This window comes from Suricata suricatta, chromosome 1 (assembly GCF_006229205.1).
Source record: "Suricata suricatta isolate VVHF042 chromosome 1, meerkat_22Aug2017_6uvM2_HiC, whole genome shotgun sequence".
Taxonomy (NCBI): Eukaryota; Metazoa; Chordata; class Mammalia; order Carnivora; family Herpestidae; genus Suricata; species Suricata suricatta.
Genome location: NC_043700.1, coordinates 109,308,038 through 109,332,274, shown reverse-complemented (window position 1 = coordinate 109,332,274; position 24,237 = coordinate 109,308,038). Strand labels below are relative to the sequence as shown.

Below are 24,237 nucleotides of genomic sequence, written 5' to 3'. Positions count from 1 at the left end.
GGATGCTCCAACTACTGAGCCACCCAGAGGACCCAGGTGTACCACTGACGTAAGGTGTAAATGAAACAGTCAGCCTAGCTACATTGTTTTTCATCCACGGAATTGGATGAGGGGGAGGTTAAGTAAAATAACAAAAGGGTGTGCTATAACCTAAAACACATATTCTGCCGAGTTATGGAACAAATATATTAAGAGGGACTCCCCAGAATTTCTGCCTGTGAGGACCATGGCAGAGAACCACTTCCAGAACTGCTTGAAGTAATGAGACATTTGGCACAAAGAAATCAAGCAGCAGGTTCCTCATTCCAAACGCGGTGATGAGGAGCAGTGGAGTTCTAAATGGTCAGAGAAATGCTCATCTCCAATGACAGCATGTTCTCAGGAAACAAAAAGGCAGGCTCTTTACATACAAAAATATTCCTATGGGCTACTGCGCCTTCAGTTTACACAGAAAGGACTCTGTTCCTACATTTCTCACCGTGTGTGTGAGGTACTTAAGCAGTGTCCCATATTATCTCCCCAAAGAAAAATATAATCTCCAGTATGTACTCCTGGCCTCTTGGAAGTTTGGGGAACATTCATAATGTCTCTGTTTGCAGAGACTGAGTTGAGAAACTGCATTGTCACACCACACATCAAACTTCCTCATATTTTGAGGCATGTTGACAGGGACGCTTGTTTGTAGTTGTTTTTCTTTTCCTTTTTGTAGTTCTTTTCTGTTTTCAGAGTAAGGCATGGTTTTCTTTTAATTGAAAAATATAAAAAGTAAAAAAGAAGCTATGTGGTTGTTTTTAAGCACACATAAATGGTACAAATGTACAACTATGGGCTAAAATTTTTAAGACCCTCAAATAAGTAGTGTGATTTGAGTGCTTTGCTTATAAAATGAGGTTTGATGACCGAGGTCTGTGTGCATGATCCATTTCTTTTCCCTTGTCTTTCTTTCTCCCCCTGCCCTTTTCCTGCTATGTGTGGCTACATTCAGTCCCCACGTGTTTTCTGTTTAGATCTGATCCTCTTCATTTTGGCAGAGGAAATAAATGTGAAGCTGACATGGGAGTCTGAAAACTACATTTTCTACAGAAAAAAATTATAATTTCAGCATTATTACAATGTACTGTTTACCCTCAAAAGAAAATAGAAAAATCATGAATTTCAAATTGAAACTGCTTTTGAAGGATTGCGTAGTAGCTGTGTTTGATGCCTACATTATAATTGGAGTCAGATAAAGCTATAAAGTGACTTTGCATATTATTGTCCCATTGTGGCTCTCCTTCATCAGGCTTAGGAGACAGTCTGAACGAGGTTAAATTCAGAGTATTAGGCCATTTTTCAAAAATCCAAGACTGATGAAAACAAAACAAATGTCACTTCCCGCCTTGCCACACTCTCTCCCCCAAGCACTTTACTCCCTTCATATTTAAACCCATTAATTTTAATTGAAATACAATTCACATGTTTCTGATTCATTTACATATATTTCATCAAATTGTTTTGCAAGAAACATTTGATGTCTTACAAGTTTTTTTTCTTTCCTCAAAAATAGGACATGTTCTTTCAATGGAAATAAACATGTGCCACCTAAAACATCATGTGAAATTTACAACGCAAACAACAAATCTTCAAGGGATTCTGAATATAAAATAATACTTGATTTAATTACTAAAAAAATATATGGTAAACAAACAAGTAGTTTGCTAAAAATAGCACTTCATTTATGCAGAAAATTGTGGAAGGCACATCATTAACTTCCCATTCTCAGATGGTGCGAAATGGAAAATACTTAAAATGGAAAATATTTGATGCAGATGATATTTCAAAAAGTAATATGCATAGTAGTCCTTTGTTTGAATGGGATCACAGTAACATTCTCACAAGTTTTTCAGAGGAAAGTGCAGTTGGCCTAAGAGATAAAATATATTGCAGGATGTGGTTTTATTTTGCATGTATATTATATATACATATTATATCTAAGTTGACTTTAAATAGGAATGACACAGGCAGAAAAACATGCAGATTTTTTGTAATGAAAGATTATCATTATTGTAATGTTGCACTTGAAATGGAATCCCAGAATGTAACATTAGAGCAATTCTTTGACAATTAAAATAAAATTTTAGTAATTGAAATGCAAGGTTATATTATACAGCTTCTATTATGCTTATGAAACTCTTTGCTCCAATAAACAGCCTTCAAATATGAATGAAATAAAAAAAAATGATAAGACACATTGATTGAAGCAGGCTTTAGGTAATGCAAAAAATATTGGGGCATGCCTTACCTTCTACAGTCAATGTCCCCCAGCCCAGATCTCCTCGGCCATATAGTTTCCTTTGGTATAACCATTAGCAATAAAACACAGAACATGAGAAAATATGGATCTGAACCATTAATAGTAAATCTTGTATTTTCAGCCTCAAACATGATTTTTCATTAAGAGTTTGAAATAAGACCATCTTCATCTCAAGTATGAGGACTTTGCAACTTGCTATTGTTTTTCCCCCACATTTCGCCCTTTAACATGTCTGGATATAGTATAGTAGGCAAGAGAGAAAGGGAGGTAGAATGGGAGTGAGAGAGAAAAAAATGGAGGGAGGGAGAGATAGGGACATGGATAAAGTAGCTTTGGAGGATCCTGAAGAAGTGAGGACTGTGGCAATTAATAGACCACTGAAGGGTATTACATACATTAATGAAAGTGCCATTCAGATATTTCCCATAGAAAAAAAATCTTTATTTCCATTTACTTTGGACTCAGAAGGCTGTTCTTGTTCCCGCTGGTTGATGGTTTTATGACAAACAAAAAATAAACTTGAGTATCTTAGTCTAAGTTTCTATTTAACAAAAACAATAATACGCCTCCCTGTTACTTATTTTTATAAATTAACAAGAAGGCTGATTTTTTTTTTACCTCTATGGAAATGATTAATAGAGAACAGTCTGAAGGTCAGTGAAATCTGGCTTCATGATCATCCAGGAATATTTACCTCTATGAAAAATCATTCAGGACTTAGCCTCATCACAATGAGGAGAGAGATTCATTTGAGATTCCTAATAATAGTGGATGATAGGCCATAAATTAAAAATGTTTGAGAGCTGGCCATCATCAGGTCAAAAAACAAAGAAGTTTTGCCCAACCTCCTTCCCAGGCTAAAAATAGTGTTTTCTAGTTATCATTACAGCCAGGACATGAACTAAAACAGAGTGACACGTTGGACCCAGCTTGAAAATGAAGTCCATCAAAAATGAGCATTTCTTTTTAGTATAAGGATTTAGTATAAGGATTCTTTTTACATCTATTTACTCTGTGCGAATTTGGAATCATTGTTTACAATTTTAGCAATGAAGTAAAGAGTGGTTAAGTAAGTAACTTCTGCAAATAAGTCCTACGTACTCAGTAGCAGAGAATCTGGGGATTCAGAGTCCTGCCCTGGCTCTCAGGCTTCCCTGAAAGGTATCATGACTAAGAGCATTTACCAGAGGCGGTTTAATGCACACACAGAGAACGGGTTTTCACTGCTGACCTGTGTGCCGAATTTAGAGATTAGAAAAATAAACTTGGCCGCTTCTCTCCCTAGAAGCCTCCAAATACCAACAACGTGTCCGGGTGCAGCTGTTGGAAAGACAGAATACTGGCGGACAACATGGACAATGCCGTAAACAACATTTTCTCATTTCATTTCTTGACAACCGTTTTATGTCCACTTAAACTCGATGTAATCAGAGTTATAAGTAAAAGCCCATCACGCAATTAATGATAATTAAATAATATTCTAATGAATGAAATAAAATAAAAGATTACTACATCTAATTTAAATTAATTAAGCCTGTTATTATTTTCTTTCAGTTATTCTCAGAACTGCAAGGAGAAAATACCTATTAATTTGAAATTAAGATTTAGGGCTGATTTTATTCTTATTTTTCAACAGCTGTCCATCCCTTAAATCACGCAAATACAACAATGACATAATTGGATCCCTACAAATAATGAAATGAGAAAAGGTTTCTAGGTGTCTTAGCAGCACTGGCTATTGAACAGACTTTTGGTCACAACTGAAACCTTAGTTTAACTCCGAAGTTTTAAAAAATAATGATATTGTTCCTGTTTAATGATGGGTAGGGAAAAAAAAGGAAGAGAGAAACATCACATAGCGTTCATGTGGGACGGCCACCCATCCGGATTCTTGCAAGACTGTCCCAGTTTTGTTGTTGTTGTTTTAATCGGGACAATCCTTTGTCCCCGCAAGCAGTGTTTGTAACAATCGGAAGTTTTCTGGAGCCAGAAAAACATCATCAGCTGGGCAGGCAGAAGAAAGCCTGCAGGGGGACGACCCAGCTGTGAGAATGAAAAACATTTGGGGCTAGTGGATAGAAGGAGGTAGCAGCAAAGGGCTGGGCACTAGGAGATCTGGGGTCTCAATGAGAACATAGCAGAAGATTGGCAATCACCTGTGGGAAACCAGATCAGCTTGGCTCCCCCCACCCCCCTAGTCCTTAGAGAAAAGATAATTTCCCTTGCCTAACATTCCATATGATAATTCTCTGTTTCAATGAATATACAAGGTATGCTACCCTTTAAGGTGGTAATTTCAAAATCAAACTTTAAAATCTCAGCTTCGGGAGATGCAAGGACATAGAATTCAAGCTGGCTAATGTGCAGTCGCATAGAGCATGCCAAAGGCTGTGCAATCGGATCTTTTCCTTTGTCCACAATTACCTCTAGGGGATAAGGGTGTATCTTTGAGGATTCCTGAACATAAGGCCGGGAGGATTGAGCTATATTAAATTGGAGGGGAAAAGTTCAGATATCTCATGATGTTCTGGATGTGTGCCATAGGCTCATTAAGGCAGCTGTTTGGGTATTCATTCAAAATTCAGTAGTTATTTATTTAGCATTTATTTATTGAACACCAGCTACAATCCAGACACAACTAGTTCTGTGATCTACAAATGTTCTGCCTGTACTATCCATAAAATAATTTTGAAAAATATATACTCTCTCACATGTGCAACATGTAAAATTTTTCAGTGTAAGTTTAGCTAGTTTTAGTAAAAGGACATATAATGTCAAACATTTTATAAGATGAAATTCACAGTAATGATTAGTTTTAGAAAACATTCAGTTAAATTTTGAAATATACAAGCCATCACAACTATGTTGGATATTCTGTATCCAGAATTTTCCAACCACACACAGCTACGCTTCACTTTTAAGGAATTAATGACAAGGAAAGATGTGTTTAGGATGCTCTAATCAACCACTAAGAACATCATTGTTAAACCAATGCTCCAAATTCTACTTTCATCTATCATCCATAAAAGGTTTTATACTGCTGGTTAATGCAGTATATCAAGATTTGGAATGCATGACGATTTTGCCTTTCTTTCCGCATAAAATGACAAAAGACGTATTGTAAACACACGCACATTCCCAGACAATTTAAGGAAAAAAACTCATGCAAGTTAAGGATATAGAAATCAATTCCCTTAAAACAATTCATGCTGTGCGTACTGTGGAAAACCTTTGAGTACCTCTTCCACATGCTCATTTTAAGACTAAGATTGTTAGATATTTGGTTTTGCCACAGAAGTTCGGGGCTGAGAGACTTCTGCTAATGCCACCTGGATTATAAGTTAGGAATGATGGATTTCTGCCAGCGGTCCATTAACTTCCCCAATGTATTCAGAAAATCTCACTTAAATCCTAAGAAACCGTCATTCTATAAAATCAAGGCAAAGTCCTCTCTAAGTTGGGTTGCTCCACCCTGTTCTCTGTGTATCGTTTAGCAGAAAGAAGATTGCAGGGAGTTCTCTCCTTCGAACACAGACCACATTCTCAACTGTAACATGTACATTGCTGCTATTGATCAAGATGCAAATGGGGAAAGCTGACCCTTTCCATACGGTCGAGCACTTAGAGAAATCTAAACATTGTAGTTTACCTGTTTTTTTTTGCCTATTTTTGACCCATTTTCATCTCATTTGGATCAGATAGGACGAAAACACTTCCATGCTCAAAAAGCAGCATGTCGGGGGTGCATTTGCAGCAATGGTTGGAGCTTTTGATACTCCGTATATAATTATAAAGCCCTTTGTAGTTCTGTGATTGGTAGAGTATAATTGTTCTAACCAAAACAGAGGAAGAAACCACACAATTTCAAGTTTTCTTCCAAATCCAGGATTGAAGGTCTGCAATAAAAGATTTTCAGTGTAGCCTTACACATTTTCCTGACCTCATGACTTTCAGAAAGATAACATGGCAGGAAGAATTTTGGAGTCCTACTGCAGTTTGAATTATGCCTGCACAATTAATTCATTGTTATAAGTTACTTAACAGTCTCCGTTCTCTCCTTGATAAGATGGATATCATTTCTACTTTCAGCAGGGTTTCCCTACTTACCAAATCTTTAAAATCTGACAAGGTTTCTTTAAAAACCAGTTATTCACAGACTTGTCAGAGAGATTCTAATTTTGTAGAATTGAATATGGTCCAGGAGCCTGTATTATTAATAAATATTGTTGTGGTAATCACAGATATGGTAAGATAAGGAAACACTGCTCTATAGAACTGTTACACAGATATCATATATATATATATATGTATATATATATATACACACAGATATATATATATATATATATATATATATATGGAGAAAATATCTGGTCTCTATGAGATATGGACTCAATATTATCTCTGATAAGCAGGGATCTAAGTGGAGAATTGGCTCCCTGACATCAACAGAAGTCTAAATAAGAGATTCGCCAACAACAACTACTTCTAGGCAGGTTCACCTTTACTCCTACTAGTTAGCCACTGTATTTAGGGGTAGGCTTGAGAATTCCTGGGACCATATGAAAAAATAAAGTAACACATAACAAACATACCAGTACACTTTGGGAGATACACAGTGTAGACTCAGAGCTATCAACACACCCATTGTAGCTGGACTGTTTCATATCCTCATGTGGTGTACACCTGTGTCTTGTTGGCCAGACATAGCTTTGCAATTTTCTTTGGATCTCGTATACTGTAGGTCTTTTTACAAAACAACTATTTTTTTCTCCTCAAATCAAGTGAGATAAATAGACAGATGTGCATTTCTTTTATTTTCTATTTCTGGTATAGCATCAAATTTCCCCTTCCAGTGAAAAATTGCATTAAAAATTCAAGTATTGATATCCAGATAGATACAAAAACTTAACATACTTTATGATTATAGAATAAGTCAATGTTGGTAAATATTTCTGAGCCCAAGCATAAACACTTGTGAATTTTAAATATATGAGTTGGAGACCTTCTTCACTTGTAAAATCATGGTTTATGAATGAAGATAACAAAATCCAGTGGATATTTATGTTAATGTATGTATATATATGCTTCTGTGTGTGCATAACTTATTAATTGCATTATTTCAGGAAGTACACCCAAGAAAAGTGTAGCAGAATTTACTCATAGAAGACAGGACAGAGTTACTGAGAACGGAGAAAAAGGGAAAATTTTACTTTCCATATAAAGTCTTTTAAACATTTTCTAATTTGCATGAGATGTGTGTATTATCTATTAAAATTAATACAATTTTAAAGGAACTTATCTTAATAGATTCAACATGAAGTTTCTTATCCTTGCTAATTTATGCCTCATAGTGAATATATCAGGAAGGTTTAGAAGAGCTTGGGCTTCCTAGAGTTGGAACTTCTTGTAAGAGTAACAAGAATTCAAGCTGAAGTTTCTTGATTAAAAATTTTCTGTTTTTATTTATGGAACCTTCTTAGCAGAGTCAGATCATTAATACATTTCTATTATAGACACATACAAATAATCCATCGTTCCAACAATTCCTTGAGGTGACCTTTATTGTAGTGTTCATATAGTATAGAACATGCAAACTTTACACTTTTCTGGTATCATTTAATTCTCTTTCTGATTCTATTCTGATTTTGAGGCAACAGTTGATAGAAGCCAATAAAACTGAAAATTTTGTTCTCTGATGGCTGGGAAGATGAGAAATAAAGTACAGCAGACTATAATCCTCAATATTTGCTGCAGTGAAAAGACTCAATTTCTATGTAAGAGCTACTTTAGGCTCTGTATAAGTATTAATTGAAACTACAAAACATTACTATTCAAATTTAGAGTCATGAGCAAGAAGGCAGGCAGTGTCCTATCCCTCCAGGTGGGCTGGGATGAGAAGCAAGGACTTGAGGAGAAGCGGGGCCCCACACGTAATTCCCAGACAGTTGGAGCAAGAGGTTTACTTAATCGTGACAGACACAAAGATTGAATTGACTAAAAACCTTTACATTAAAAAAGCAGGACACAGAAGTGGTTCACAAATATAACAAGAATTCTGCCAAATTAACTCCTCTATTTCTACCTCTGCATTTGGAAGAAAATAAAAAGTACGTGTGTGAAGAGTCCTGGACTGGAATCCTTATGACATGACACACTACCCACATATGGAGGGAGTACAAGTACAAGTTACATGCACAGCATAGTGAAGGACTTTAACTCCTGGGCTTTGGATAAGCCAACTTGTCTGTTACTGAAGTGAAAGGAATAGAAGTCATTTCATTCCTTATTTTGCCATCCTTATTCTTTCCCATTTCCCAGCTTGACTCTTCCCCTAGCCATCCGAAGCCAATATTTATATAGCCTGTGAAACAGGTTAGAATTGGTGCCTCATGTCTCAACTTCATTTTTATTTTTATGGAATGTTCTGATGATAGGACAGGTCTCACATAGAAATTCATTAAAGGAACACTCAAAATACACTCATATTGTCATTTTGGGGTTCCAAAGATCATGACAAACTATGTTGAAGACAGTTTGAACTCAGTCTCAAAGTCTCTGATGTAACAAAAGGGTTAAAGCATCCAGGTTGAATCGTTGCCTGACTTTTTGTAGGATGGAATTACAATAGCTAAGGCTACTCATTTATTTCAGACATTTGCAAAATGATTGCGTTCAAAAGCCCCAGCACAGAGACTATTTTTATTTTTAGTGTCTGATAATAGCAATTATATGACCACATGTTGTTTATTAAAATAAAATACTGTTTTAAAAAAACAATCGATCTCCTGATACACACGTGGTCTTACTTACCAGCCTTTCTACCCCTCTAAACCAATTTAAATTCTTATTGGGTAGAAGAAAGAAGAGAAGGTCAGCAAGGACAAGGCAAACTTACATTGAGCGAACAGCATGGCATAAAGACATCACTCGCTGATTTACAATCTACTTTTATCAAAAAATTCTATTTAAATGCTTTGTTAGAGGATTGGAAAGGGAGGAAATTATAAGCCAGATGACAGATTCTTTGGTTTGTGTGACCCTCCTGTTCAAATCTCAGCCTCAGAAATGTGGTACATCTTATGATGACATACTCAATGTGTTAGTAATCCCCAAGAAACACATTGAAGACGTTGGTCCCCCCACGCCACCCACATCCCATTCATCTGCTTTGGTGTGGTGACCAGCACATTCTCAATAGTGCAAGGGAGGTCAGATGATTTGTTACTAGATGAAAAAAATAAAATCATGTCTCTGGGCTTAAGTCACTTCCCCTCCATTCCTTGGTCCTCCCAGACTGTGCAAAGAGTATGCTCCTCTGTATTTCTGCTGCTTCCTTTGTTGGCCTTTATTCATGACTAAGAATCCCCAGATGTACTGGCATTGGACTCTTTTTAACACCTCTAAGTCTGGCCTCACATTCCAGCAGATTTTGTAGAAAATATGGGGCATTAACGTTTGAGATGGGTGAAGGAGGGTCGGAAAGGGAAGTGAAATGTAACTAGAAAAGCAAGGACTCTCCACCCCACCTGCTCTGGGGACTGGGGTAGAGTTGTCCTTCCTCAGCACAACCCTAATGCTATGTTGGTTAATCAAAAGTCTAGGCAAACATATCAAATGAAATTCATTAGCCAAATGGCTAATAGAGTTTTTATACAACCTTGCTAGGGTTGCTCTGTAATCCTGTTTTTTCCAAAAATGTTTCACTCCCATCCATCACTACAGGGTTTCTAGAACAGTTTGGAATGCTATCTAAAATCTGTCCTGTTTGGTTTTGTTTGGTTTAACTTAAGAAGGCAGCTGTGTCACAGAAAAGATGACCAGAACACATTTTTGTTCTCAGCATGACACATGATCCCCATCTACCTCCCCAGCATTTGCATTACACATGCCAGCACTATGGGGCTACTTGAACATCCTTTAGCCACACTCCCTCATGATGGGGCATTTACACATATTCTTCTGCCAAGAATACCTTTTCTCCATTTACTTCCTCATCAGGATAAGTCCAATTCACCATTCAGAGATTATATCAAGTGACTTTATTTTAGGAAAACTTCTTGGCTGGCTCCTCACTTCCAGCTGATTTGGATGTCCCATTTCACCTACTCCCTGTTAATATTTCATGCTTATCTGTTCCATGATCTAGAATGTGCTCTCTTAAAGTCTTTTTTATACTCTTTGATTACAGAAATAATCTTTCATCCTGTAACCCCAGTGGTCATATAATGCCTGGAATAACAGCATTCCATGTTTTGTCCGGTAATGAATTAATGAATGATGTTTGGTTGTAACACTGTCTGGAGATCTGTATAATGAGTTGACAAAAAATGCTCACATGAGAAGATGGTTAAAAAAAAAGAAAAAGGAACTTGGAAATTAGTGATTTTTTGTATATTTTGAAATAGATTTTTCAACCTCCGCTAAGTTCTACATAAATCATCATGACCTACAACTGTATAGCTAAGGACATCTTATATATTTAAGAAGAAAGGAGATTGGTTGGTGAGTAAGTTTCCAGCCAGCAACTTGGCTTCAACTGTGTCATTTCGAGCCTCAGATTCACATTTTCTAGTACTCTCATCAGCTCCTTTGCATTACATTCCTATAGCTGATGATATTTTTCACATGTAATTTACCTAAAGTGAAATGTAGGCTCTTTCATTTCTAAGTGCTATCAGTGATCTCTGCCAGGGCAATAATGCCATCCTAGTGGCCATTCACAGTAATGGCTCTGGATTTCACCTCTTCCCTAATTGTCTTCAGGGAATTGTTTAAGCCTATTGGTGGATTAGAAACTATGACTCTGAGTACTTCTGAGGATCGGATGAAGCTGGTAACACTCCATCCTACATACTTTATTCTAACTTTTCTTTGCCTTTATCTCTCAATAATTTTCTCGTTGGTGGATCATACCTGATAGTGTTCCTAGTTAACCACTACCACTATGAGGTGTTATTGCAAAGAAGCAAGAAGGTGAGTGAGTAGCTCATGATGACTTCCTTTAAACATCTTGGAGGCATATAGATGGAATACTAAGGGGATTCAGTTCCTTGATACAGCTTAGTCACAGAAATATAGCAACCAGTATCTGTACCTAATAACTAAAGTGATTTTTTTCTGAATGTGTGCCTCATGGAATGCCACACCAATGCATTTTTTGGGATTTATGACTTGTTTGTGACCCTAATGAAACTGAGCTAAACAAGGTTCTTACCAGCCATGTTAAATTAGTTAAATCTCATTGCAATGCCAATTTTTACCAGAAAAATGTGGACAGTACTTCTAGATTTTGAACCAAATTTGTTTCAAATCAATTAATATTTCTGTACAAACCAATACAGCTCCATCCTTATGTCCACACATTAGAATTTTAGAGACACCCATACACTTTTCAGACCCATCTCCCAAGTTTAAAAACTTAAAGAATTTACAAAGCACTTTCTTCACCCTAAGATAGGTTTATATTTGGCATTTGTAGACTGATGAGATGGGCCTATTGCCTGGGCAAAGAGGCAAGAAATAAGAATTCTACCTTCTAGGTCAAATTTTCTAGGTTAGATGTTTGCTACATGTTTTGAGTCCAGGCAGGGATGTCATTGTGTGTTTGAAAACGTTGAGTCTCTATAAGACTCCTGTACTGTTTAGCTTCACAATCAAGAGACTAGAGTGATTGGATCTCCTTGTTCTGTACGAAGAGGACATAGCCACACCTGGGCACAGCAGGTATCAGACAGGATGGATTATGGTCTGACTCTAACATTCCCTGGGTTTAAATGAGATCACCAGAACTTCATTCACGCGGGCAAGTCAAGTTGTTTCCACATTAACATTGGATGAAGTGATTTTTATTACAAACCCCAGCACTATCCAGGCTCTTTTCTGAGGACAGATCAAAAGCATGAGGATCTGGTCATGTGCTGCTTTTCATCTCCCTTTCTTAAGCACAGCACTGCCTAATACACACTGATCAAATTCTGCCTGGGATTTTAAACAGGATGGTCTGGAAAAGCCAAGAATAAACTCATGAAATAAAACCACTCATCTCATAGTAATGAGAATTGGAGCTGTGTTTGTGCAAATGGTACATTGAAAACTGTTTACAACTTGAAAATGATGATTCCTAGAAACCTTAGAATATCTTTCTTATAGAGGAATATTAAATAACTAACAGCAAATTTGCTAAGAAGTCCAGTTCTGCTTTCTGGGAATGTTCCAAAAAGTAATGACAGAGCTTTAAAACAGAGTTTTACAGAATGAATCAGTTAAAACAGTAATCATCCAGCTACTGATTACATAATAATAATTAATATTAATATTTAACAATAAATGTACATAGAGCTACCTGTCTTCAAAGCAGTGAACTCCTTAAGTATTAACAAATTAACTCCCTCTGTCACAACTGCCAACATATGTTTATACACTCTAGGGAGACTTTTACTTAACATCCATGTGTTCTCATCTGGTAATATCTGCAGGGGGATCTTTCCACTGATAGATAAACATATTTGGATGTACAGAGTTGGGATAATAATACACACCCATGTCCTGCTGTCTGGCGGGTTTACTGCTGAGTCCTCAACCAATACCCAATCAAAAGCAAAAATGTGTTTCCAGTGATAGAGCAGTATGGTTTTCATTGAGGACAGACTTTGCTGAAAATAATACCAAAATTGTCTGGGAATTTGGGTGCATAACCTGGGTGTGGTGAGGATGAGCTTTTCACATTTCTCACTAGAGTTCAGTAACTCTCCACATAACCTCAGCCCAGCCGTGGATCCTTAAATTCACCATCTCACTAGCCAGAAGGCCTCCTCCTGCTAACAGATGCCACAGTTGCTAGAGCTGCTCTACAAACTGCACATATTTTCATGAGACCCTGAAAATTACAGGCTTCTGGAAACTACAGATATTTTGCAGATGTGCCTTTTACAAAAATGATTTCAGAATTTGCCTAGGTATTTTATCGATATGTCACTTTACAAATGAATGAAGACCAACGGCTGGTCTTCATTACAAATCGCAAATTTTGATGATAATCACTCTTCTGCTTGGTAATTTCCAAAACCGTAGGCCTTCAAGAATTCTACATACTGGATAGCTAATGATTTTAAGGAAGTGTTGTTAACCCTTAGTTTTAATAATAGCATTGCACTTATTTTTTAAAAGTTCTTTTCTCTTAAAGAAAATGGAAATATTTGTGGATAAAATAATCTGAATGTATAGAGGATTTATTTTAAAATGCCCTGCAGAAAGGGTGAGTGGGGTAGTGTGGATGAAGGAAGAGTATGCATGAATTAAAAACGATCAAAGCTACAGGATGGGTACATGGCAGGTCATTCATACTATTCTCTCTACTTTTGTCTACGCTTGAAATTTCCAGCAGGAAGAAACTACAGAACTCCTGAAACTTAGCAGAACTCTAAGGATTAAGGAGAGCCAACTCCAGACACCTTATGAAATCACTTGGTTCCACACGTAAAGCATAGGCAGGATCCTGACAATGTCGAGTCAAAATTCTCTCCTTCCTCTGATTCCATCCTTGCCTTGAAGAGGCTGTAAACACAACTTCTGATAAGGCTAATGAGGCTGACAAGACCTCTGATAATGTGAATAAACTGGAGCATCCCAAACTGTATTATTTACAGTTTACTAAGTGGAGGTAGTGGTGCATTCATTGCATTCATGAATTAGTGCTCCAGCCTCTGATGCTCTGATCTCCAGAGTGAAAGATCCCTGGAGCCCACAGGAAAACACCCACCTCAGGCCATTGCCATCCATTGACTATTACTGATAGGCTGCTCATGTAGACATCTTAGGGGTAGTAGAGATGCCCAAGACATGGTCCCTGCCCTTAAGAGAATCACACAGGGCAGAAATGAGACATTGCTTGTATGGGTAATCAGATGCTCGTGGTTAACGATACACTTACTCTGGGCCCATTTTCTTTCAGGGGGCATGTAGGAACCCCATTATCTTAGAAAAGGCAAGCAAGAGGAAAGCATTGATATCAGACTGAGTGGAAATTTTCTAAGTACCTGGAGTTTCTTAGTTTGTCTTTTTTGGTTTTGGTTCTGATTTTGGAATAACTGGTGGTATATGTGTGACCCAGAGGTGAAGGATTGTAACTCTTGATACCAACTACATCAGCTGCAGTTGGCGTTTCCCTCCGCCCATCCCCAGTTCATCCCAGGGCTGCTGCTTGAGAGGGAAAGATAAAATGTTTTCTTTAAAATGCCACATTATTTGGCAACACTTGTGAAATATCTGTCTAATTGAAATGACAGGGCTCTCTGTTTTTCAGGAAAAATAAAAGTAGCTAAGAATAGTTACTCTCTGAATAGCCTTCCCACAAACTCACATCTGCAGAGCACCTTCTGACTGGCAAAGAGCTTTCAGGCACATTCTCTCAGCCAATTAGGGAGGTGAGGTGGGTAGGCAGTTAAAAAAATATATTGATGTGAAATTCACATATTATAAAGCTAACCATCTAAAAATGAATAATTCAATACTATTTAGTGCATTCACAGTGTTGAGCAAGCACGACCTCTTTCTAGTTCCAAAACATTTCCATCACTTCAGCCCTCCGGTGCCATACCCACTAAACAGTTCGGGTAGGCATCACTACCTCTCAGTTCTACAGCATAGGAGGCTTGCCGCTCCCTGACCAGCAGAGAGCAAGTGCCAGATCCAGGAACAGAACCACTTAAAAATGACCACATAGATTAGACTCTTAATTCCTTGCTGAAAATCAGTCCTTTGTGGACTGGCTAAGCTTATTATTTTTCCCAGCATGCCCGAGAAACTGAAAACTGTGTAAAGTTTGTGCTTCAAAAATGGAAGAGGGAGAGGTATCTCCTATCATGAGTCTGACACGCAGTGCCAGGCAAAGAGTAGTCAATCAATGTTGAATGAATTAGTTTACATATCAAAGGTAAGGGGGCTTCTTTTAGTATTAGTATTATTTGAGGCACTTCTAGATATAGGACTAGGAAGCAAACCTACATTATTGACATTATGGACAGAGCTTTACGCATAGGTTAATTCTTACCCAACTCAGGTTTCATGCCAATGTCATAGTCTAACTCCACTAAAAGGTCTTAAAAGCACTGATTAGAATACCCCCTCCTCTCCTGGCTCCCTGCATGAGTTGATGCCAGTGTTTTAGCATCAACCCCAAATCATTTTCTTTGACCACCCCTCCCCCATGTGTGTACATGTGTACAGACGACAACTTGTAATATAGCCAACATATCTTTCAACATCTGCCTACCAGATCTGTGCATGCTCTCCTGGTCATTTAGCTTGAGGTTGGGTGAGGAGGGGCATTTCAGGAGAGTAAACGGTAGAGCTGACAAGGTCTTGTTTCTAAAGTGCTGGGATCCTTTAATCTTCTTTCTTCCTTTGATGTCTGAGACTTCCCTCTTTATGCAGTGACACTGGGACTAAATGAAACACCAGGAAACCATTTACCAGTAAAGGGTGTGTGTTACAAACACCTGCAGAGCCTGTGGTACCAGGTGACTTGAATTACCCACACATTTCTAGATCTCTGCTCTGTGGGTGGGTGGCTATTTTGACTCTTTTACTCTGGGTAAGAAGATGACAGCTCTGGTCACACTGCTATGACTTTAATTTATTTTCTCCCATACATAATATAATAGCACAAACAATTGGGGAAGAGAAGGAAATAGCTCTGATAAATAAAGATGCAGTTTCTTAAAAACACATAGAATCTTCGTACAGCTGAGATTTTTTATTCAAACAAGAGATTAACATTTTGTGGTCCAAGTTGCTAAAGGTCAGGAGACTAAATTCTAGGTTCAACTCCTGAGTACCATCAGTTAGCAGATAGACTTTGTACATATCATTGTGGTCCTCCAGTTTTTCATCTGTAGAATAATGGAAATCACTCTAAAAAAAGTTTGACTTTGTGTTTTGTTTTTAGCAGGCTATCTGTTGCAACTAACAAAAAAATCTCCCAATTTCCCAAGGTGATTTGTCATTAATCTGCTTTTTTTCTAGCATTACAGAAATAATATGACACCTTATTTTATTGTTCATTTGCACCTCATGAAACAAACTAGATAACTACACAGAACATTTGATAAATGTGAAATGCTATCATTGTTAACACAGCCTGGCATTACAAAATATTCTAACAAGGGCCAATATTTACTGAGAGTTTACTATGTACCACTCTCTGTGTTAAGTGCTTTACAAGCAATAACTTGTGTGTGAGGCTTCTGCATAGCGTATAATGTGTCTTGAATTGCAAAATTTTAACAGTGCAATTCCAAATTAGAATATCAAAAAAAAAAAAAACCCCAGCTCCAACAGATACATATGTTTTGTGAAGACCCCGTAGGGATGATTCTCCAGGTCTTCAAAAAATTTTTACAAATGCGACCCTATTTCTTTTGCACAGCAGTCCTCCCCATCTCAGTAAATGGCAAGTTTACGATGGTGGTTGTCAAGCTGAAATCCTTGGAGCTCTCCTGGATTCCTGTCTCTCAGTCCTAACTTCAAATCCATCAACAAATCCAGTCATCTCTCTCTTCAAAGTGTTTTTAGAATCCAACCTCTTCTCACCATCTGCACTGCTGTGCTGTGCTCCAAGCCTCCCATCCTTGCCCTCCATCCCAGAATTCTCTTACACCATTTTATTCTCAATATGGCAGCCCTAGTGGGCCTATTGAAATGACAGTTAGATCCTGTCAGTTACTGGCTAAAATTATCTTTGGGCTTTGCATCTCATTCAGCATAAATGTCAGAGCCCCTTCTGTTTGACATGAGCTAGCCCTTCTTACTAGTTCTTACTACTTCTTTCTCCTTTCTTCCTTCTTCTTACTACTCACTTACTTCTTCTTACTACTTTCTTACTACTCACCCCTTGGCTCACTCTGCTCCAGCTACACAGGTCTCCATGCAAAGGCATCCTCCAACTTGGGGCCTAGCACGTGCTCTTTTCTTTGCCTGGAAGGCTTTTCCCCAAAAACCACATGGCTGACACCTTCCTGTCCTTCAATCTTTGCTCAAATGTCACCTTATTATTGAGGCTCCCCTGACACCCCAACCCACTAGCCCCTTGCCTCCTTTGCCACTTTATTTCCCCCTATTTATAGTATTTCTTACCATCTAACATGCTCTACAGTTTTAATGTTTACTTACTGACCATCTCTCCCCTCACTGAAATATAAGCATGATGAAGGCAGGGATATTTTTTGTTTGTTTGTTTATGACTGCATCTCCAACATCTAGAACTATGTCTGGAATAGGGCAGATGCTTAATAAAGAAATGAACAGATGTATTTTATAAACATAGTATTGCACATCTATCATTAAAAAGGTCATTTTCCTCCCTCTCTCTATTTATTCTAGGCTCCTAACACTCTCCCTCTTTCAGTTGCTTTTTCTTTCTCTTGTAAAACTTTGCCCCACTACCAGAATAAACTGTTTTCCTGAGTTTGACTGGTGAAAGTTTTGTTAAAAAGAGATAATGTAGTCTCTATTTCTTCCCACCCACTATCAAATTTTCTTTCCCTTGAGAAAAATCTTTTATGAGAAACCAAATCTCTATCTGCTCTTTCTCTCTTTCATGAGTAGATTTCTTGAAAGAGTTGTTTGCACATACAGTCTCCTCTTTCTGACCACTAATTCATTCTTCATTTCATCATTTAACCTGAAACCTGATGCTCTCAATGTGCAGATACTCATCAGTCCTGGGTATACTTACCCTCTAAGAGCTGAATTTAAGGTGTCACTTCCTACTCTTTCTGCAGGACAGGATTGTCCTTTATGGACAGTCATTTTCCCCTTGGTTTCTATAGCCATCATCCTGAATCTTCACCTTGTCTTAAATAACTTCTCTCCATCCTCTCACCTAACATAGTAATTCTAAACAGCTTTGGCCTCAGATTTTAAATATTCTTATTGAATCCTTCACTCCAGAACCCTACTTACATTTATGGCTTTGACTGTCTGGTGCAGATGGCATTCTAAACGATGATGACTAAAACTTGTCCCTTGCAACTCCAGACATTTCCTATTCATGGCCCAGCATCTTCTAGATCACTTTTGGCGTCCTAAGTGTGTGTTTATATACAAGCTCACTAAAATTCAATCAGTACTGTCTCTTCCTCGTGACGTTCTTATTTCTCCTTAAATATCCTCCAAAAAGGTAAAAGGCATGGCTCAAAACTTTTAAAAGAAAACCAATAGAACCTGTGACTAAAGGAGTGCAAGATGAGATGATAGAGAGAAAGAAGGGAAGTAGTGTTCAGACCATTCTTAATAATAAAGTTTAACATGTTAAACTCTAACATTTTATTTTTTAATCAAATATGGAAAACCACTAAAAAGCTCTTAATTCTAGGTGGTGAAAGTCAGGTAATTAGGCTTTAAAATTTTTAGTGTTTTAAAATTTTCTCCAAAAATATAGCTCTTAAAAATGATGTGTTTATCCTTTGTGAAAATATTTGCATTAAATGGAAAGTAATGTAGTCAATTATTTGCTTATTTTTTCAAAATGCCATTAAGCAAAAATGGAAGTTTGGAAATTACTACCTTTGGTACAGTGTCGAGTAAACAAGAAAATTAAATCTTGAGTTTGGATGTGAGCTTAGCAATTATTTAACTCAACATGAAACTTGTATTCAGTATCTTTGACAAGTGGCCATCCAGCCTTGGCTCCAGTGAGGAAATTATGACCTCAAGGGGCTGTCCATTCCATTTGGAAACAAGTTTCTAAATTGTTCTCCCCTGTATCAAGTAAAACTCTAATTCCCTTTCTGTTTCTGTTCAGTTTTTCTGGTTCTGCCTATTAAATCTACTCACCACAAGTTTTAGACTCCTATTAGTCCAGTGGTTTTAGTCATTTCTCTGTGACTGTATCCTAAGCCACAAGAAAGCTTCCATTTGGCTTTGGTCAATTTCCTTATAAACAAGGATCTATTTTGATTTTAGATATTCTGATATCATCTAACACAAGAGTAGTTATAGCATAAATTGTTTTTAACTATAGAAATTGGGAATTTAATGAACTTTCCAACTCAAGAGATGAAGGTGAAGAACAATCACCGACTCTTAACAACTTTTTTTAAAAAAATGTTTATTTATGAGAAACAGCATGAGCGGGGATGAACAGAGAGAGGGAGACACAGAATCCGAAGCAGGCTCCAGATTCTGTGCTGTCAGCACAAAGCCCGATGCAGGGCTCGAACCCACAAACCATGAAGTCCTGACCCCAGCCAAAGTCAGATGCCCAACTGACTGAGCTGCCCAGGAGGCCCAACAATTTTTTTTTAAGTAATCAGATCCTGTGCCCTTAAACATGAAGAGTCATGTTGATACCAAAACTTTCATTTGTCTTGTTATCATTTAAAATGAGCACTTCTTCAATGTCTGTTATGTACTTAGTGAGTCGATCAAGTAAAAATAATCTTCTTAAAAATAAAAATAGCCTCAAATCCTTCAAATATAACAACACCATGTTTAATTCCATGAATAGAAGTAAGTTAAAAGTTGGTCAATCACTTCTCGGGGAAGGCTCGAGCATTTCCTGATCTTTGAACACCTTCTAGTGATTCTCAAGAGGTTGAACTGAACTGGTAGTCATGGTTACCACTTCTGCTAGTATATGTAGAGATTCTGAAAACCAAGTCAGCTACTGTTAGTCCAAAGTCTCCAAAATCTAATCAGGATTTTTCAACTTCCCAAGATGTTGGTCAATTTGCTTGTTAACATAATACAAAACTTAAACTCACAATCTTCATTTTCTTTCACTTTGGGGGAGGCACATTATCTTTTATCTATTTTTTAATCTGATATATTTCTCTGTCTTTCGCAAGTGGCATCTAATTTCCTGCTTTAGCTTGCTTATTTCTTGGTATTCCTCCTAGGTAACCACTTTTATTTTGTGGTATTCCCATTTGTGTTTCAACTCCTTATTCAAATTTTTCTGTAGACAACCAGCTGTTAAGCTTAAGAACACCAGATGTTAATGTAAGATTTGAGATGCTGTTAGCAGGACAACCAGCAGAGTGCTGGCCATTGCCATCACTGTATTTACTACTCCAAAGGGGGGATTCAGCCTCACCTTTCTCTATGGAAATAAAACAGACAAAAACATATTTGTAGCACAGATTTAAAGGGGTGGCTAGAACACCCTTCTGGGGTAAACTGTGTTTATACCTTCCTGGTGATTCTGCTATACATGAAAAGAACAAAGTAATAAGTGTTTAATAAAGAAAAATGGGAGACCAAGAAGGCTTTAATCACAACCACTTGGAGGATCAATTACAAGTGATGCCTTCAAGATTATAGATGAGTTGCCTCCCTCAATAGATGAAAAGGGAAAGTTTTGAGGTTCCCACCCCATCTTCTCTTCCCTTAGCTTAGATGCTCAGAGACTGAGATGTTTTTTTCTGTGTCCATGTGAGACAATGACTTACATAAAGAGAAAACTCACATTTAAGTCACAATATAACATAGGGAAGAGACAAGTGAGAATTCAGAGTGTTCTCTAGCATTCCAGAATCACGGAATCATGGGGCATAGAATTTATGATAATATAGCACAATCTTATCACTTTCAGGTAAGCAAAAGCAAATATTTTAGACTTCAAATTTGTACTAACTTTATGATGCTACTCCATTTATCCATAAGCTCTTGACATCTAGTTTTCTTCTGGAATAAAAGTCCTGTTGTGCAGTATGGTGAGGAAAATCCAAGTCACAGACAGAGTCTAAGCCTATCTTTTGCAAATTATCAGCCAAGCTGTGGTTCCACAAATACACAATGAGTATTAACTACTATCTGTTTACTATTTTATTGAGTGGTCAAATGAGATAACTTGTTATTTAAAGTACACTGCAAATGTTGTACACGTGTTAATATTCTCAATAAGTTACATGAAAACCCTAAAATGGAAAAAAAAAATCACCTCTGATGGAAAGCTGTATCCTCTCTCATAGGTAGCCTGGGTCACCACCATGCCAGTTAAAATTTCACAGACAAAAGATTGAGGAAGTAAGCTATTATCTAAAAGTGCTGAAATGTGCATATGAATTTTGAGTTTGTGTTCTTTTGTTGGCTGGTTCATTTTGCTTGACATAGTATTATCATCACTTATAATTTCCATTTGGACTACCTACAAGTTTATTTTTATTGTAGGAAAATAAGAGAGAGAGAAGACCTAAATTCTATAATTCTTTAATTCTATAATTCTCTAATCAAGACACAGTATATTCTCTGATATACTGCTCCATTATTGCACATGACAGCCTGAATCATTTGAGAAATGCCCATTTTTATGTAATAGAGTAAAGCAGGTCTTTGGCAGTTCACAGTATACAGAAATCACCATCAATGCTACATAGAAGGCCATGTCTGTAGAGACTGGAATGGAAACATTTCTGGACAATGCGGCGGGGTTTCCCCATTGTGGAATATGACCTCACAACTTCATAATTAATAACACTGCTTTACTTCAAGTGGAAAGCCTTGGGAAATTGCACAGTGAGGCAACTTCATAAGACTTCTCAATGGAATTTTTTAATTCATAAATCAAGTAATAATGAGCAAGACAGATTTTAATGTTAATTATCTTTGAAAATAATAACTTACTGGAAATGTAATGTTTTTTTTTTTCTTTTAATGTTATATGTATGCCCTTCCAAAGACTAAGGGCTGAGTGGCTTTTTTACCTCTCTTCTTTACCCTTATTTCTTTCCTATCCTTCCAAAGTATGAAAGGTAAAGTATTTGGACAGCTAAAACCCTCTGAAGGTAAATGTAAGGTGAATACATTTTAAAAATAGACTCATCACTGGGACCACTTGTTAGGCCCAAGCGTGAAATTTGGAAAGCTTTTATAGGGTAGGCAGAGGTGCCTGGGTTAAGTGTCCGGCTTCAGGTCAGGTCATGATCTCACGGTTCCTGGGTTTGAGCCTTGTGTAAGGCTCTGTGTTGACAGCTAGCTCAGAGCCTGGAGCCTTCTTCAAATTTTGTATCTCCCTCTCTCTCTGACCCTCCCCTGCTTGCGCTGTCTCTCTCTGTCTCTCAAAAATAAACAAAAAACATAAAAATTTTTTATAGGGCAGGCCAAGGAACCAACACACCAGAATGTGTCTATTGGGCAATTGTTTTACCTTCTGTGGATTCACACCCAATACATAGAACACATCACCCATGAATTCACCACTTATCTTTTCATATCTGACAATACCAAGGGAGATGTAAACTACTTTTTTTTTTCCAGTAAAGGTCAACAATTATCTGATATACCACGGAAACCTTGGTGAAATTGCAGCTAAATCTAAATATGCCAAATGATTCTATTTTTGTCGTAATCAAAAATACAAAGAGAGCAAATGTAAAACATTTCTTGGTGGTAAACCACTGCTATTAACTACAGAATACTGATAAAGAGAAAAACCCTACATTTAAGTTACCGCATAGTCCAGTGAAAAGTTAAGTGAATATTACCCCTCTGTGAAGCCCTCCTGTACCCTAGCCCCAGAAACAGAGCTCCCTCCCCGTTACCCGCTGCACTCAGTTCCGTTTATTGCCATGTTTATCACAATCTCTTGTAGCTGTCTAGAAGTTTCCCGAAAGGCAAGTAAGGTATTTGGCTCATCATTATAAGCAAATTTATGATACTGTTTCGGGTACATAGAAGAGAATCAGTGGATAATTATTGAATACATGAACTCTGAAGATAATTTAATTTAAGGAGTAAGAGGATGTAGTCCAAATTTGTTAAGGGATACTCTACTTGCATTTTTGAAAGGAGCAAGAACTGTTCAAAAAATATAGCTGACCACTTCTATCAAAGTAAAAGAACTGAGAATTCATTCACAATTGTCTGCATTGCAAAACATTTTGGCAATTTCTATGATCTAGGATAGAAACGACTCTTAACATGATAATGTACATTAAAAGGTTTACTAAATATATAAATTACATACGGATTATGTCACAGCCCTTGGCATGGATTGGTTTACTTTTATCTTTGTTGGGAGCTTTATTAACAAAATACAATTATCCCAAGTTCATGTATAGTAATCAAAATCCTTTTTTAAGGGATCAAAAAATAAATGCAAACTTAAGATCTATGAGAATATACCTGGATAACCCATTACCTATAATTTATAAGATTTGGACCTGTATTCAAGAAATATGTGTGATATTGTGACTCTTAATCTCATTTATAACTCCCCCCAAACCACAAATATGACCTAAAAAAGCAAAAGTCTTACTATACTGAATATATGTATGCCCTATAAAGGAAGCCTGGATTCATGGATGCACGCTTAACATCATTTTTAAAGGTTATAGTTTAGTAAAACTTTAATTAACCAAAGAGGGCAAAAAGTAAGCACTTGAGCACAGCTGCTTCTAATTTTTGGTATCCAGGTCAACCAATAGCCCTCCTGCCTAATAGATTCAGTTTTCCTCATGTTTCCTCCATTCCACAAATAAAACAAAATGAACAGAAAGGTTATTATTAAGAATTTAAGAGATGAAAAAATGGCATTAAATACAGACATATGTTTACATTTCCCTTCTTAAGAGTTGATCATATCAAGCAGACATTATTTTGGAAAGCCAAAAATATATGCCCAGTTACTGTATTTGACTTTCTACAATTGCAAGGAGTCTTAAAAAAACAATTTTATTTGCCTTTGTGGGAAAATATTCCAAACATATAAAAGGGCTTTCCTGGCGGATTAGGAATGAAATATCCCAAGTCTCCACATCACAAAAATTCATTACATTAAGCTGCTTTTATGAGTGCCTGATTGCCTCACATAAGTTCATGTTCTTGATTGGTCTCATTCTTCTTTCTTAGGGACTCTAGAAAATTGGTCTTCATGCTACTAAGAAATGACTGGTTTGCTGTACTCAATGCAAGGAAATTATCCCTTTCCTTTTCATGTAAAT

The 24,237-nt window shown here is 37.2% G+C and overlaps 1 protein-coding gene across 1 annotated transcript in view; it reads right to left on the bottom strand.

Annotated features, from left to right (window-relative positions):
- The window catches only part of DKK2 (dickkopf WNT signaling pathway inhibitor 2), a 100,554-nt gene that overhangs the window by 5,487 nt on the left and 70,830 nt on the right, over nt 1-24,237 (bottom strand). The gene's annotated exons all lie outside the window — the stretch shown is intronic.